The following is a 10,901-nucleotide window of genomic DNA, read 5'->3' as shown; positions in this document are numbered from 1 at the left end:
CAAATAAAATACAAAGAACAAACAAAAGTTATAGTCACTGGAATCCTCCAGGCTAAGTACGTTACCAGCCCACAGCACGGATGGTCCTAACCGTCCTCTGCATATACGCCGATCCCGGCGTATGCCAACAGAGGGCAGAAATGAAATGGCCGACAATGCCAATCGGTAGGCTGTGAGGGGCACGAAGAGTGTTGGGGAGAATCGAGGAGTCAGGGAAACACCCAGCCGGGGTCTCTACCTGAAGGGAGCAGCCGCTCAACCTCTTCCTCAGACTGCACCGGGACGCGGAGTCACCTCCTGGTGATGCGTCACCGATACCCCAATCACAAGCAAGAAGACTGAACCGAGAGCAGCCGCTCGATCGATCCTGTGGACTTCCGAGTCTGTAACGCGGCAAACACCTCCTGGTGTGCGTTACAGCTGGCAGTCCCTGTGTCTCTGGTCGGGCTGGGAGTTACGACTCCAACCAGCAAAAGCGCCACTGCGCTTGGACTCAGCCGAGTCAAAAAGCGAAGCTCAATGGTTGACCGGTAGAGCTTCCGGGTCCTTCACAGGTGACGATGGGGCAAGACACGGCCCAGGGAGTAACGACTCGACCTACCTCCGTTCTTGCCTTACTGGAGCACCACTCCGGAACACTGCTCTTCACGAAGCAGGTACGTCGGTGTAAACACAATATCCGACAGCCTTGTACCTCCCGGTTCCTCCCTTTATAGGGCGTGTTTTCCTTGAGTTATGTAACAGCTCTCCTGTTTACATAAGGGCGTGTTTCCCTTGAGTTATGTAACAGCTCTCCTGTTTACATAAGGGCGTGTTTCCCTTGTATGACAGGAATTCTTGACAATATCCCTCCATTCCCGTAGTTTCAAATTGATTTCAATGATCATATCATGTGTGGGATTGTAATCCAATCTACCATAACAATCAATGTCACTGAGCTGACGTTCGATTTCACCTTTATAATCTTTTATGTCCATGACAACGACGTTTCCGCCCTTATCAGACTCCCTAATGACGATGTTGTTATCATTTTTGAGCCTTTTTAGTGCTTGTCTCTCTCCGAATGTGAGGTTATGTTGTTGATTATTACAACTCCTGCTCTGTTTTTCCAGTTGGTATAAACCCTTACTCACCTGTTCCGTGAAGATATCAATGTTACCGTGGTATATCGTTGGGGTGAATTTTGACCTGGGGCGTAATCCACTTTCTCTCATAACATTTTCACTGATATCAAAGTCATCTAGAATGGTATGCATCCCCACTTCTTCCCCATCACTGAGTGAGAGTAAACATTGAATATTTTTAACTTCAGCTATTGACAGGTCAGTTTGTTTAACATCACAGAATTTATTCGGAGGCATTTTATCTTTGAAAAAATCTTTTAATTTCAACATTCTACTGAACTTGAAAAGATCCACATGTACATTTGTGAAATCACCACCTTGTGTGGGGCAAAATCCCAACCCCCTGCATAACAAATTTGGCAGTCTCCCAACACCCCCAGGAACAACACACGGCCTTCCAACGCCATGTGCCGGAGGGCCAGATGGAAATGGCTGAGCATGTGCGGGTGGACTTCGAACTCATGGCTACCAAACTGGACGCCAATCATGGATGTCTAGGCCCGCTCCATGGCCTCCAACGAGCCCTGACTGACATCACTGGAGACATGATGCGGAGAGAAGAACACCTGTCCGCTCAGAGGGGCTCCAGCGATACCAGCCATGAGCTGTCACACATGTGGAGGCTCATGGAGGACATGGTGCGGATGGAGGCAGAAAGGATGGCAGCCACTGCTGCACACAAGCGAAATGTAGCTGGGATCTACCATGCCCTGCAGATCCTCATCATGGCATTGCTGCCACAAGGTGTGGCGATGATGAATGTTGCTGCCCCCACACCATCCACATCTCCGCCCCCTGGTGTGGCATTGCCTCACAGTGCGGCAGACGTATCCACTCCGGCACCTGATGTGCCAGTGGCACACAGTGCCTTAGCCGGTACTGCAACACCCACAGGTGGGGCAGAGCACACATTCAGGGACTAGGACGTGGATGGGTTTGTGATCAGGAGGCACTAACATTCATTTCCGCCACCTGGCCTGTTTCTGCTTGGTGCCGCACATGGTCCCATGACCTTCCACTGACCCCCGATACACTCCGATGCACTCACCTTGGACAGCGATATGGACTGCCATATCCTGTTTGATGACCAATGACACGGCGAGCAGACTGCGGAATGTACCCTTCCTCTCCCGTAGTACTTCCCCGGATGGACTCTGACTGGCCCTCCACGGGCCCATATTGTGTAGTCTGCTTGGCATTGCCATGTACCGCTCCAGCTGCAAAACTGCACTGGATCTGCAATAAACATCCAGTAACGCACTGCTGTGTTATGTCTTTCATCATTCATGTATGAATGTGTGGATGAATGTAGGGACAGTGATTTCCCATGCGTCAATGATGCTCATCCTGTGGGATTCCAGTCAGAGGGTGCTACATTGCATATTGTGTTCGGGTGCCGAGGACACTACAACAAGGACACACGCATCAGTCACTTCCATGTCCGGACATGGACTGACCCACGCCCAGAGCCCACTAGTCATTGTTGCAAGCCCTGCGCAGGTCCGGTGTACGGCAGGCCAGACCACTCCGCTTATGCTCCGAGGGGAGGCCCTCATTGCTACCCGTTGCAGGCGTACTCGCTGGTGGTGTGCAGGTCACTGGTCTAGTTGTCAGCATGTCACAGCCACTCCATAAGGGCAGGTTTGCGCACACACCACACCCATCCAGCACAGGCGTCACAGGCCATGTGACTCCGTCAACATAAGGGTCCGACAACGTCACATTCCCCTCTGCCGGCCGTGACTGGATGACGGACGCTCCACGGTTCTCAATCATAAAGGGAACATGAGTTGTTGTGCACAGGGTTAGTGGCACCCAAGGCCTTGCGGCTGTCACAGGCCTACCACCACGTGGCGCTGACTGGGGTTGCACAGGGTTAGTGGCATCCAAAGCTTTGTGGCCAGCACAGGCACCCCGCCACGGGACGGTGACTTTGGGTGCACTGAGGCAGGGGCACCTTAAGTGCTGAGCTGGTGTGCAGCCTGCGATGATGCCCCGTACCGGCGGTCCAGACAGCTCAGGTTTTGTGTGCCCTGCTGGACCGCAGTGTAGGCCAGAGCCAGCGGGTAGCCCGGGCCTATCGCCACGTGGCGTTGCTTCTGGGATCATAAAGTTAGTGGCACCTATTGGGATGAGCGGGTGTGCAGCCTGCGATGAGGCCTGGTGCACAGGTATGTTCTCTGCCATGGAGTAATGAAGACCCAGCACCAAACGTGAGACCTGGTGGCCTGCGGAGCGGGGCTGCATGATGTTGATGGTGCCATGTTCACGGGCCCTGGGCTTGTGGCTTGCAGCTGCACGTGGTGGGATCTCTTGTCTGCACACCGGTGGCGGAAGGTGAGCAGTGAGGCCTGGGTGTGCAGGGGCGGGCATGCTCTGATGGGCGTTGGGAGGGGCTGGGGTGCCTCTGCCCGGGTGTGCATGGGCAGGCATGCACCGATGGGTGGTGGGAGGGGCTGGGGTGCCTCTGCCTGTGTGTACATGGGCGGGCATGCTCCGATGGGCGGTGAGAGGGGATGGGGTGCCGCTGCCTGGGTGTGCATGGGTGTGCATGCTCTGATAGGCAGCAGGAGGGGCTGGGGTCCCTCTGCCTGGGTGTGCATGGGTGAGCAGGCGATGTTGTCTTATGCAATTGTGTGTACTGTGCCGATCATGTATCTGGACTCTGTTTCAGATGATGGGTCTGTCTCAGATGTGTGACCTGGTGAACTGCAATACATACCGGCAAGTGGTTGGAGACACACCGGTGGCAGCAGGTAAGCAGTGTGGCCTGGGTGCGCAGGGGCGGCATTCTCTCTCTCCCCACCTCTTCTTCTCTCTCTCTCTCCCTCTCTCTTATTCTCTCTCTCTCGCTCTCTCTCTATCTCTCCCCCTCTCTTCTTCTCTCTCTCTCTCCCCTCTCTTCTTCTCTCTCTCTCCCCTTCCTTCTTCTCTCTCTCTCCCTCTCTTCTTCTCTCTCTCCCCCTCTCTTCTTCTCTCTCTCCCCATCTCTTCTTCTCTCTCTCCCCCTCTCTTCTCATCTCTCTCTCCCTCTCTCTTCTTCTCTCTCTCTCCCTCTCTTCCTCTGTCTCTCCTTCGCTCTCTCTCTGTCCTTTGATGTGTGCAGAACACACCTTCTCATCATGATTTTTGTCTTGCAGGCTGTGACCTACGGATTGTCCCGAGGGGAGCCGCCATGTGTCTTCATTTCAGTTCAGTGTTCATTTTAATAAAGTTTCATTTGTTGCTTCGAAAGTGAATGTGTGATGCTCATTGTTGTGACGACACATGCATGTGACCAGTTGTGATTGTGCGACATCATGCAGATTATTTTGTACATGTTTAGGTGTAGCTGATGTGGCATGTTTTTGGTCGGGTGGTGCCAGAGAGGAGGGTTCCTGGAGGTGGTGGCAGTGGGTGTTGTTGCCCTTTCGGCCCTCCGGGCTGCATGTTCAGTTACCCGGGTGCATCTGTTGTTCTTCAGGTGTGGCTCTGGGCTGGGCTCCCTTTTGTGGTGCAGGCTGTGGTCCGAATTTGCACCAGGTCAGAGCAGGTGTTATTTTCCTGCTGAAAACACGCCTTATCACCTGTTTTGTGTTCTTATCGCAGAGCTGTCTGGTCGTTGAGAATGTTGTGGAGTGGTGTTGTCGTGGCTTTTGGCACGGGAACGCCTACTCTGCATCTCATTAGCAATAGTTGCGGGGGTCATCTGTGGCGATGTTTTTTGCGGCTGCTATCGCGGGTAAACTGGTACTGTGGGTTGTTAACACCAGCTTGTGATTGGGGCGATAAGTTTATTGCTACTTTGGCTGCGATATAGCGCCGTTGACTCGGTGATAGATCCTTGTGAATATGCCCCTATGTTTCTATTGCCAGGGGAATTGATAATTTCAAAGGGAGAATGATATACGGAATTATATATTTGGGGGGGGGGGCAAATATGCAAGAACTTGACTTACTATGCCTATTCCTGCAGGGGTTTCCCCGGTTTTTCGACTCTTAAACTTCGCCTTTACAGCAAGTGGAATCTGAAGGAAGAGTATCACTCACCAGTGGTGTTCCCCTTAACTTTTAGTTGAGATGGGCCACCTAACTCCAGATTGTTATCCCATTGGAATTAAGGGGGCACTTATAATGAGGGTCTCAGTACCATTTCACTTCTGAGTTGAGATGGGACATTGACTGAAAATTAACTCCTCAATAGATGCTAGTAACAAACTTAGCTGACACAGTAAGGTATCATATAGGAAGGTGATGAAGTCTGTTACTTTGGGGCATGGGGTCTTTTTTAGATTTTGACAGAGGGAATACTCTGCCAAAACGTGAAGGATATCACGTCCGCCATTTTGCAAGTGCCATTGTGTATTATGCACTTGTAATTCGGCGCACGTGACATTTGTGACGTAATATCCAAACTCTAGATAAGGCCCATAATCGAATTGAGTACCTTCACAAGAATTGCAACATTTTGGCGACCACGCGCCAATGACGAATGTCTAACTTTGTGCAGCACGACTTGACCAACAGTCACTGCAACAATTGTTGTACTTACTATGAACAAAAAGTACAAGCACACATAAACTATTTACATAGCATGAAGTTTAGAGTAGCAATGGTTTGCGCTAAATAGTAGGACTGAAAAAATATATAATTTTTCACAATTTCAGTGAGGTGTACTTTCCCTCTTGTAAGAAGTAGCATGTTTTCATGTAATTTGATTCACAGCTGTTCTATACTGCGGAACAGTACTCCTTCAATACTTTGCACACAAGGCATTTTCCGTGACTCTATTTTAAACAAGTGAGTAAAACACTGTAAGTCTAAAGACACCGTAAACTCAATGGGAAAACATAATGCATATTAACTAAGGTACAGAATTAAAGAAGCTCTCCAATTTTGGTAAAGTTCATACTCTGATAGAATTTTGTTGAGGTTTATTGTTTCACAGGTCTTCATAATGAGCACGGTGTAACCCGTAAATATTTGTCATATTAATGTGTGCTTTCCCTCGGTAAATACTACTGGGAGGGATATGGACGTCTCACATTTAGTCTACAGTACAGCTCCGCGGTTATAATGTTGTTGCATGGAAGATGGGAGATACCAATTGCAGCATTCAAGGGGTTTGTTTTCCAAGCCAAAGTATCTTGGCCACTTGTCCGATTCCAAGAGTTGCCAACAAAAAATGTAGACACAGTGTATTTTTAGGTTAAACGTTGCACACCCGCCACTTCCGTAAAATCGAACAAACAACCAATGTGGCCTCGCTCAAACATTTAGTTTCTCCCCTTGCATTCTTGAGGCTTGACAAGTACGCCCAAGCACTTCCTGGTAGGGTTTGCTGCCGAGGGGGAGGGGCGTTGCAGGCATCAATGCAAACCAGACATTAGAGATAACACCGCACAGCTACATTCAACAGTCTCCCCAACGCTGCTGAACGCCTGCGGCCGGCATGATGCTTCTGTGGCAAGGGAACTGACTCTGTCACCTTCGCACCAACGTTGTATTGTAGGGAACGAATTCCAAAATGCCTTGGGAAATTAGCCCACAACCTGGTTGCCTCTGAAAAAAATGTAAGGTAAGGTTATAGCGACTTGTATTTTTCCTTAACTGAAACGTGGATGCTGCATGTGGAAGTTATGATTCATATTTCGAATGTTCGCGAACTGCCACCACCGCGCGCAGTCTCGTGTCACACTCCGCCTTTTGTTAAGGAGGGGCAGGGGGCTGGAGCCGCAGTTCTGCTTAAAGCAGCCTCTTCCTGTCTGTGTCCTGTCACGACACAGACGGCGACCGCGCTGCCGTGTAGCGCTTCGTAAAATGGAGCAGGTGCACTGACGTGTCGCAGGCACCGCACAACTTAGCAAGCAGAGGTGGGATGGCGTCTGTCGAGAACGCGTCTCCTCTGAGAGCAGCGATCTTTCGGCGCAGCGCACCCATCTCATGTTCCTGTGTTGCAATAAGCGAAAAATGCCCACTAATAGGTTAATTTTCTGAACCCTGCATATAAATTACTCGTGACATGTTTAGCCGCGCTGCCTTAAATGGAGAGTACTGTACTCTGGCAAAGCATCGCTCGTGCCAAGTTTACAGGGCGGAAGACGCCCCTTCTGAGTTTTTTTCCTTGTGTTTTCGCTATTTCGTAGGGCGTCATTGCAAACTAATAGAAAAGTTAGTTAGTGAGCAAAAGTCGTATTTCATATCCCTAATGAATTTTAAAGAGAAGGAAACGTGAACTGAATATTGAACAATATTTCCATCAGCAAAAACAACGGCATATGTTAGGATTAAACATCTGTCGCATCGATTGATTTGGGATTTTCTTTATTAACCGAAGTTATCGAGGATGTAATGTGTTCCATATATCACTGTACACAGCTTGCAGAATTAAGTAGCGTGCCGTGCTCAAAGTGGGGTTTAAGTGCGCTGTCTACGCCTGTCCTGGAGACGACTAGCGATTGGGGGCTCTCAGGAAGACTAGTTAAGGTCACGCTGTCTGCACCGACTTTAAAGCTGAAACAATTTTGAAAATACTATTAATTCTTTTAAGTATTTTTGAAAGATTGTTCGAGTACCGATTGGAAACTGCAAGGTAGCTATTATTAGTGCAGCAGGTGCATTGACACCGGGTCCTGAAAGTCATTGGGACCGCTTCACACACCAGTTTTGACAGTCTTTAACTATCCAAATGGGAATGGGTTAGGGGGTCGGAGCAGGAGGCCTCTTTTGCCCTGCTTTCTTAGGGTCATATGGCACCACGCCACACCACTAAGCACCCGGGCCAAACATTTCAAAGCTTGGACATGGTATGGAGGAACACACATATTATTTGATATTCACCAATCCAAGCATTGTTTGCCATTGCTTGAGCACGTACACTTACAGTACACTATTGCGTTTGGGAATATATTTTACACTGTTTAAAGAGGGTAACGAAGTCCAAATTTGCTTATAACTCAGACAACTTGTGGCCCAAATTTCAAGTGCTTTGGTTTACAGTCAGTTTGGAGTTTGCGTTCCTTTTTCTTTCGCAGTGAAATGAACATTACTTCTTTGTCCCTCGCATTATGAGTCGAAATAACAACATGAAAGGTGCTTTGATTTATTCTTCTCTGACATGTGTTGTTATTCGTTAGCCAATGATGATGCATGATTACTTAACAATAATTTAGTTACATTTATTGCCCTATTTTTGTATTAAGCATGCATTGCTCCTTCTGATGTAGTATAAGATATTCTGAGCTTATTGAATTATTTAATTAAGTAAAATGCATTAATTAGGAAATGCATTAATTCGAAATAGTAAATTAATTGAACATTTAATGTATTTGGTTCTCTTTATTTCAATGCAAAATTATTAAACTATACGTTTGTATAATACAAAGCAATGCATTATGGTTCTATAATGATATTGGGGCATGCGGATGATATAACAAAATAAGCACTGCCAAAGGCCTTAATGTACAATAATATACATCACCTCTCATATTTTTATATTATTACTTTTGGAATTAAATCGGGGCTTCTCATTGGTACTAATATCTTTTGTACACAAATGATGTATGTCTTGTGAATTGTGGAAAATAATTAACGTATGCAATTGGATTTCCGCTTATTATTGGGTCTGAACGCAGTCTGAACATAGATGAAGACATATAACTATACATTTACTGACTTCTGAGTTCTGACATGCCTCTTTGTTTTCGTTGTAAGATGCCTGCTCGTTGACAATCCAGGATTTAGTTAGTGATGGGCTTCTAGGCCTCACCTCAGTCCTCACACTCACATGACATTTTATCAAGAGGTGGGCACATGATCACCCTCACACGACAAGTTATCTTTCTCTTGCCCTTGTATAGGTAGTTTCAGTTGAGTGAATTATTTGCTAGCATTTACTTTATACTATCATATAATGACATAGGAAGCTCCTATGTATATACAGTAACCTTCAGGAAAAGCCGTCTGGTGGTATTTGCCCTGTACACACTAGATTACAAATGTCAAATAAAGAATAAATACATCAATAATTGTAGCCATGGAACATTCTTTCAGGGTATGTAAGTGGCATGTTGAAGGAGGTACAATGGTCTTCTAGGTAAGCAGGTAAACAGGGTAATTCAAATGCAAGGCCCTGGGCAACATCCTTTGGAAATTTTACTGTCTGTATTTTGAAATTCTGAGCGGATAAAGAGGTACACATGTAATCCTTTAATCAGCAAGCCACTTCTCATTTCACATGCAAAAATGTTGATGGCTCTCAAACGACACCATGTTTGTATTCACTTTAGACAAGTTGTCCAACAAAGAACCTATTTAATCCTTTAATCAGTTAGCCACTTTCTAAGTTCACATGCAAACGTTGATGGTCCTCAAACTACATCATGTTTGTATCCACTTTATACAAATTGTCCAACATACACACTCTTTCTTGTTGCAGACCATATGGCAATTTATTTCCAAAGAACTTTCAAAACGAGTTTGCGAAATGCTTATAGTAACTAAGTCGAAACACTACCAGTCTTTTGTTCTGTGTGTCTCTGTTGGTATATTTTCATGCTCCATTTAAACGTTAGTTATACAGGGTGGGTAGCAAAAACGGAAAGACCTATAATTACGTAGGATGTGTCTGGATACCAGTTGATTGACTAAACCGACTATAATTGCCCCTTTGTGGCTGGGCTGTGAAGCCTTGGAGGAGCTAAAGGCAGAGCTGAATTATTTCAGTGTTCATTTCAGAATCCACTTTTCATAAATTATGTATCATCATGTAAGCATTCTTAAGTAGTTTTCTGAGAAAATGAGTGATAACAATTTAAACCGAGTGGAAAATTGATGCAACAATCTCGCCATGCTGTTGACCAGCACATCACCAATGACGTGTACATAGTGCATTTGGCTGGCATTGCTTTTAATTAGCTCCAAACACAAACATTTAAGGAACATCCCTTCTATTTTATTGCTATTATTAATAAATGTCATTTTCCCAAACACAAGCAATGTCTATTGAGCGCACAGCACATTTTTAGGCCTCTTCCTAAATTCTGTGGAGGGGAGGGTGCGATTCAAAGGAATACTGTTGCCTACCAGTGCACCTGGAATCCGAAGAATCCGCCCCTCTAGTTTTTCTTTTCGAATTATGGCACTACAAACAGCGCCTAAAACTTCGACCTCAAGGCGCAAAGGGAAGTATATTTGAAAAACTTCTGAGACGCTTTTTAGATATTGTGCCACCATATTTTTTTAAAAATTTGCCATTAGCAAGCTATTGCTACTTCGTGGACTGTTTGATGTATTCTGGATTACCCGTTGCTTCAGGCGTTGATAATAAAACTAGACCCCCCTTCAAGTTTTAAACATGAAAATTCGAGACAGCAGAGTTACCCTCGCTTTGAGTGTAATTGCGCTGCATTAATGACTATATGTGTTACTGCTTCTTTAAATTCCAATTTTCTTTGATTGTTTACATTTCCACTTCAGCAAGTTAAATTGAATTAAGGCCACAGTAACTAAGTTGCGAAAAGCATGGTGGACCCGACCATCCAAAATACATTTCACTTCCTCACAATTATGCTATTATGAGAGCCAGTCATTCAGTTTGCTTCTTGCATCAATGGCCCCTTTTCACGACCAACAGAACACCTCTCTACACCAGCCACGCAGAAGAGAGACATTTGCGTACACCTCGAATTTGCCGATATTTGACTGTTTTTAAGAATAAGGGGCTTTTTGAGCTTCTCTGAGTCATATGTGAGCAGAGGCCGTGCACGCGCTGTTCTGTGGTATCTTAAGTGTAGCTGC

General features: G+C 46.3%; 1 protein-coding gene across 18 annotated transcripts in view; it reads left to right on the top strand.

Moving 5' to 3' along the window:
* Window positions 1-6,437: 6,437 nt before the first annotated feature.
* MBNL1 (muscleblind like splicing regulator 1) overlaps window positions 6,438-10,901 on the top strand; it is a 498,242-nt gene continuing 493,778 nt past the window's right edge. For 9 of the 18 annotated variants that reach the window (XM_085634864.1, XM_085634862.1, XM_085634859.1 and 6 more), the window contains exon 1: window positions 6,454-6,681. The gene's annotated coding sequence lies outside the window, so the exon portion shown is untranslated. Of the gene's footprint in view, window positions 6,682-10,901 lie in introns of all 18 variants that reach the window. The other 9 variants (XM_085634863.1, XM_085634860.1, XM_085634850.1 and 6 more) reach the window with 6 other exon arrangements.

Source organism: Triturus cristatus, chromosome 11, assembly GCF_964204655.1.
Source record: "Triturus cristatus chromosome 11, aTriCri1.1, whole genome shotgun sequence".
In the NCBI taxonomy this organism is placed as follows: Eukaryota; Metazoa; Chordata; class Amphibia; order Caudata; family Salamandridae; genus Triturus; species Triturus cristatus.
This window is presented reverse-complemented; position numbering and strand designations above follow the sequence as displayed.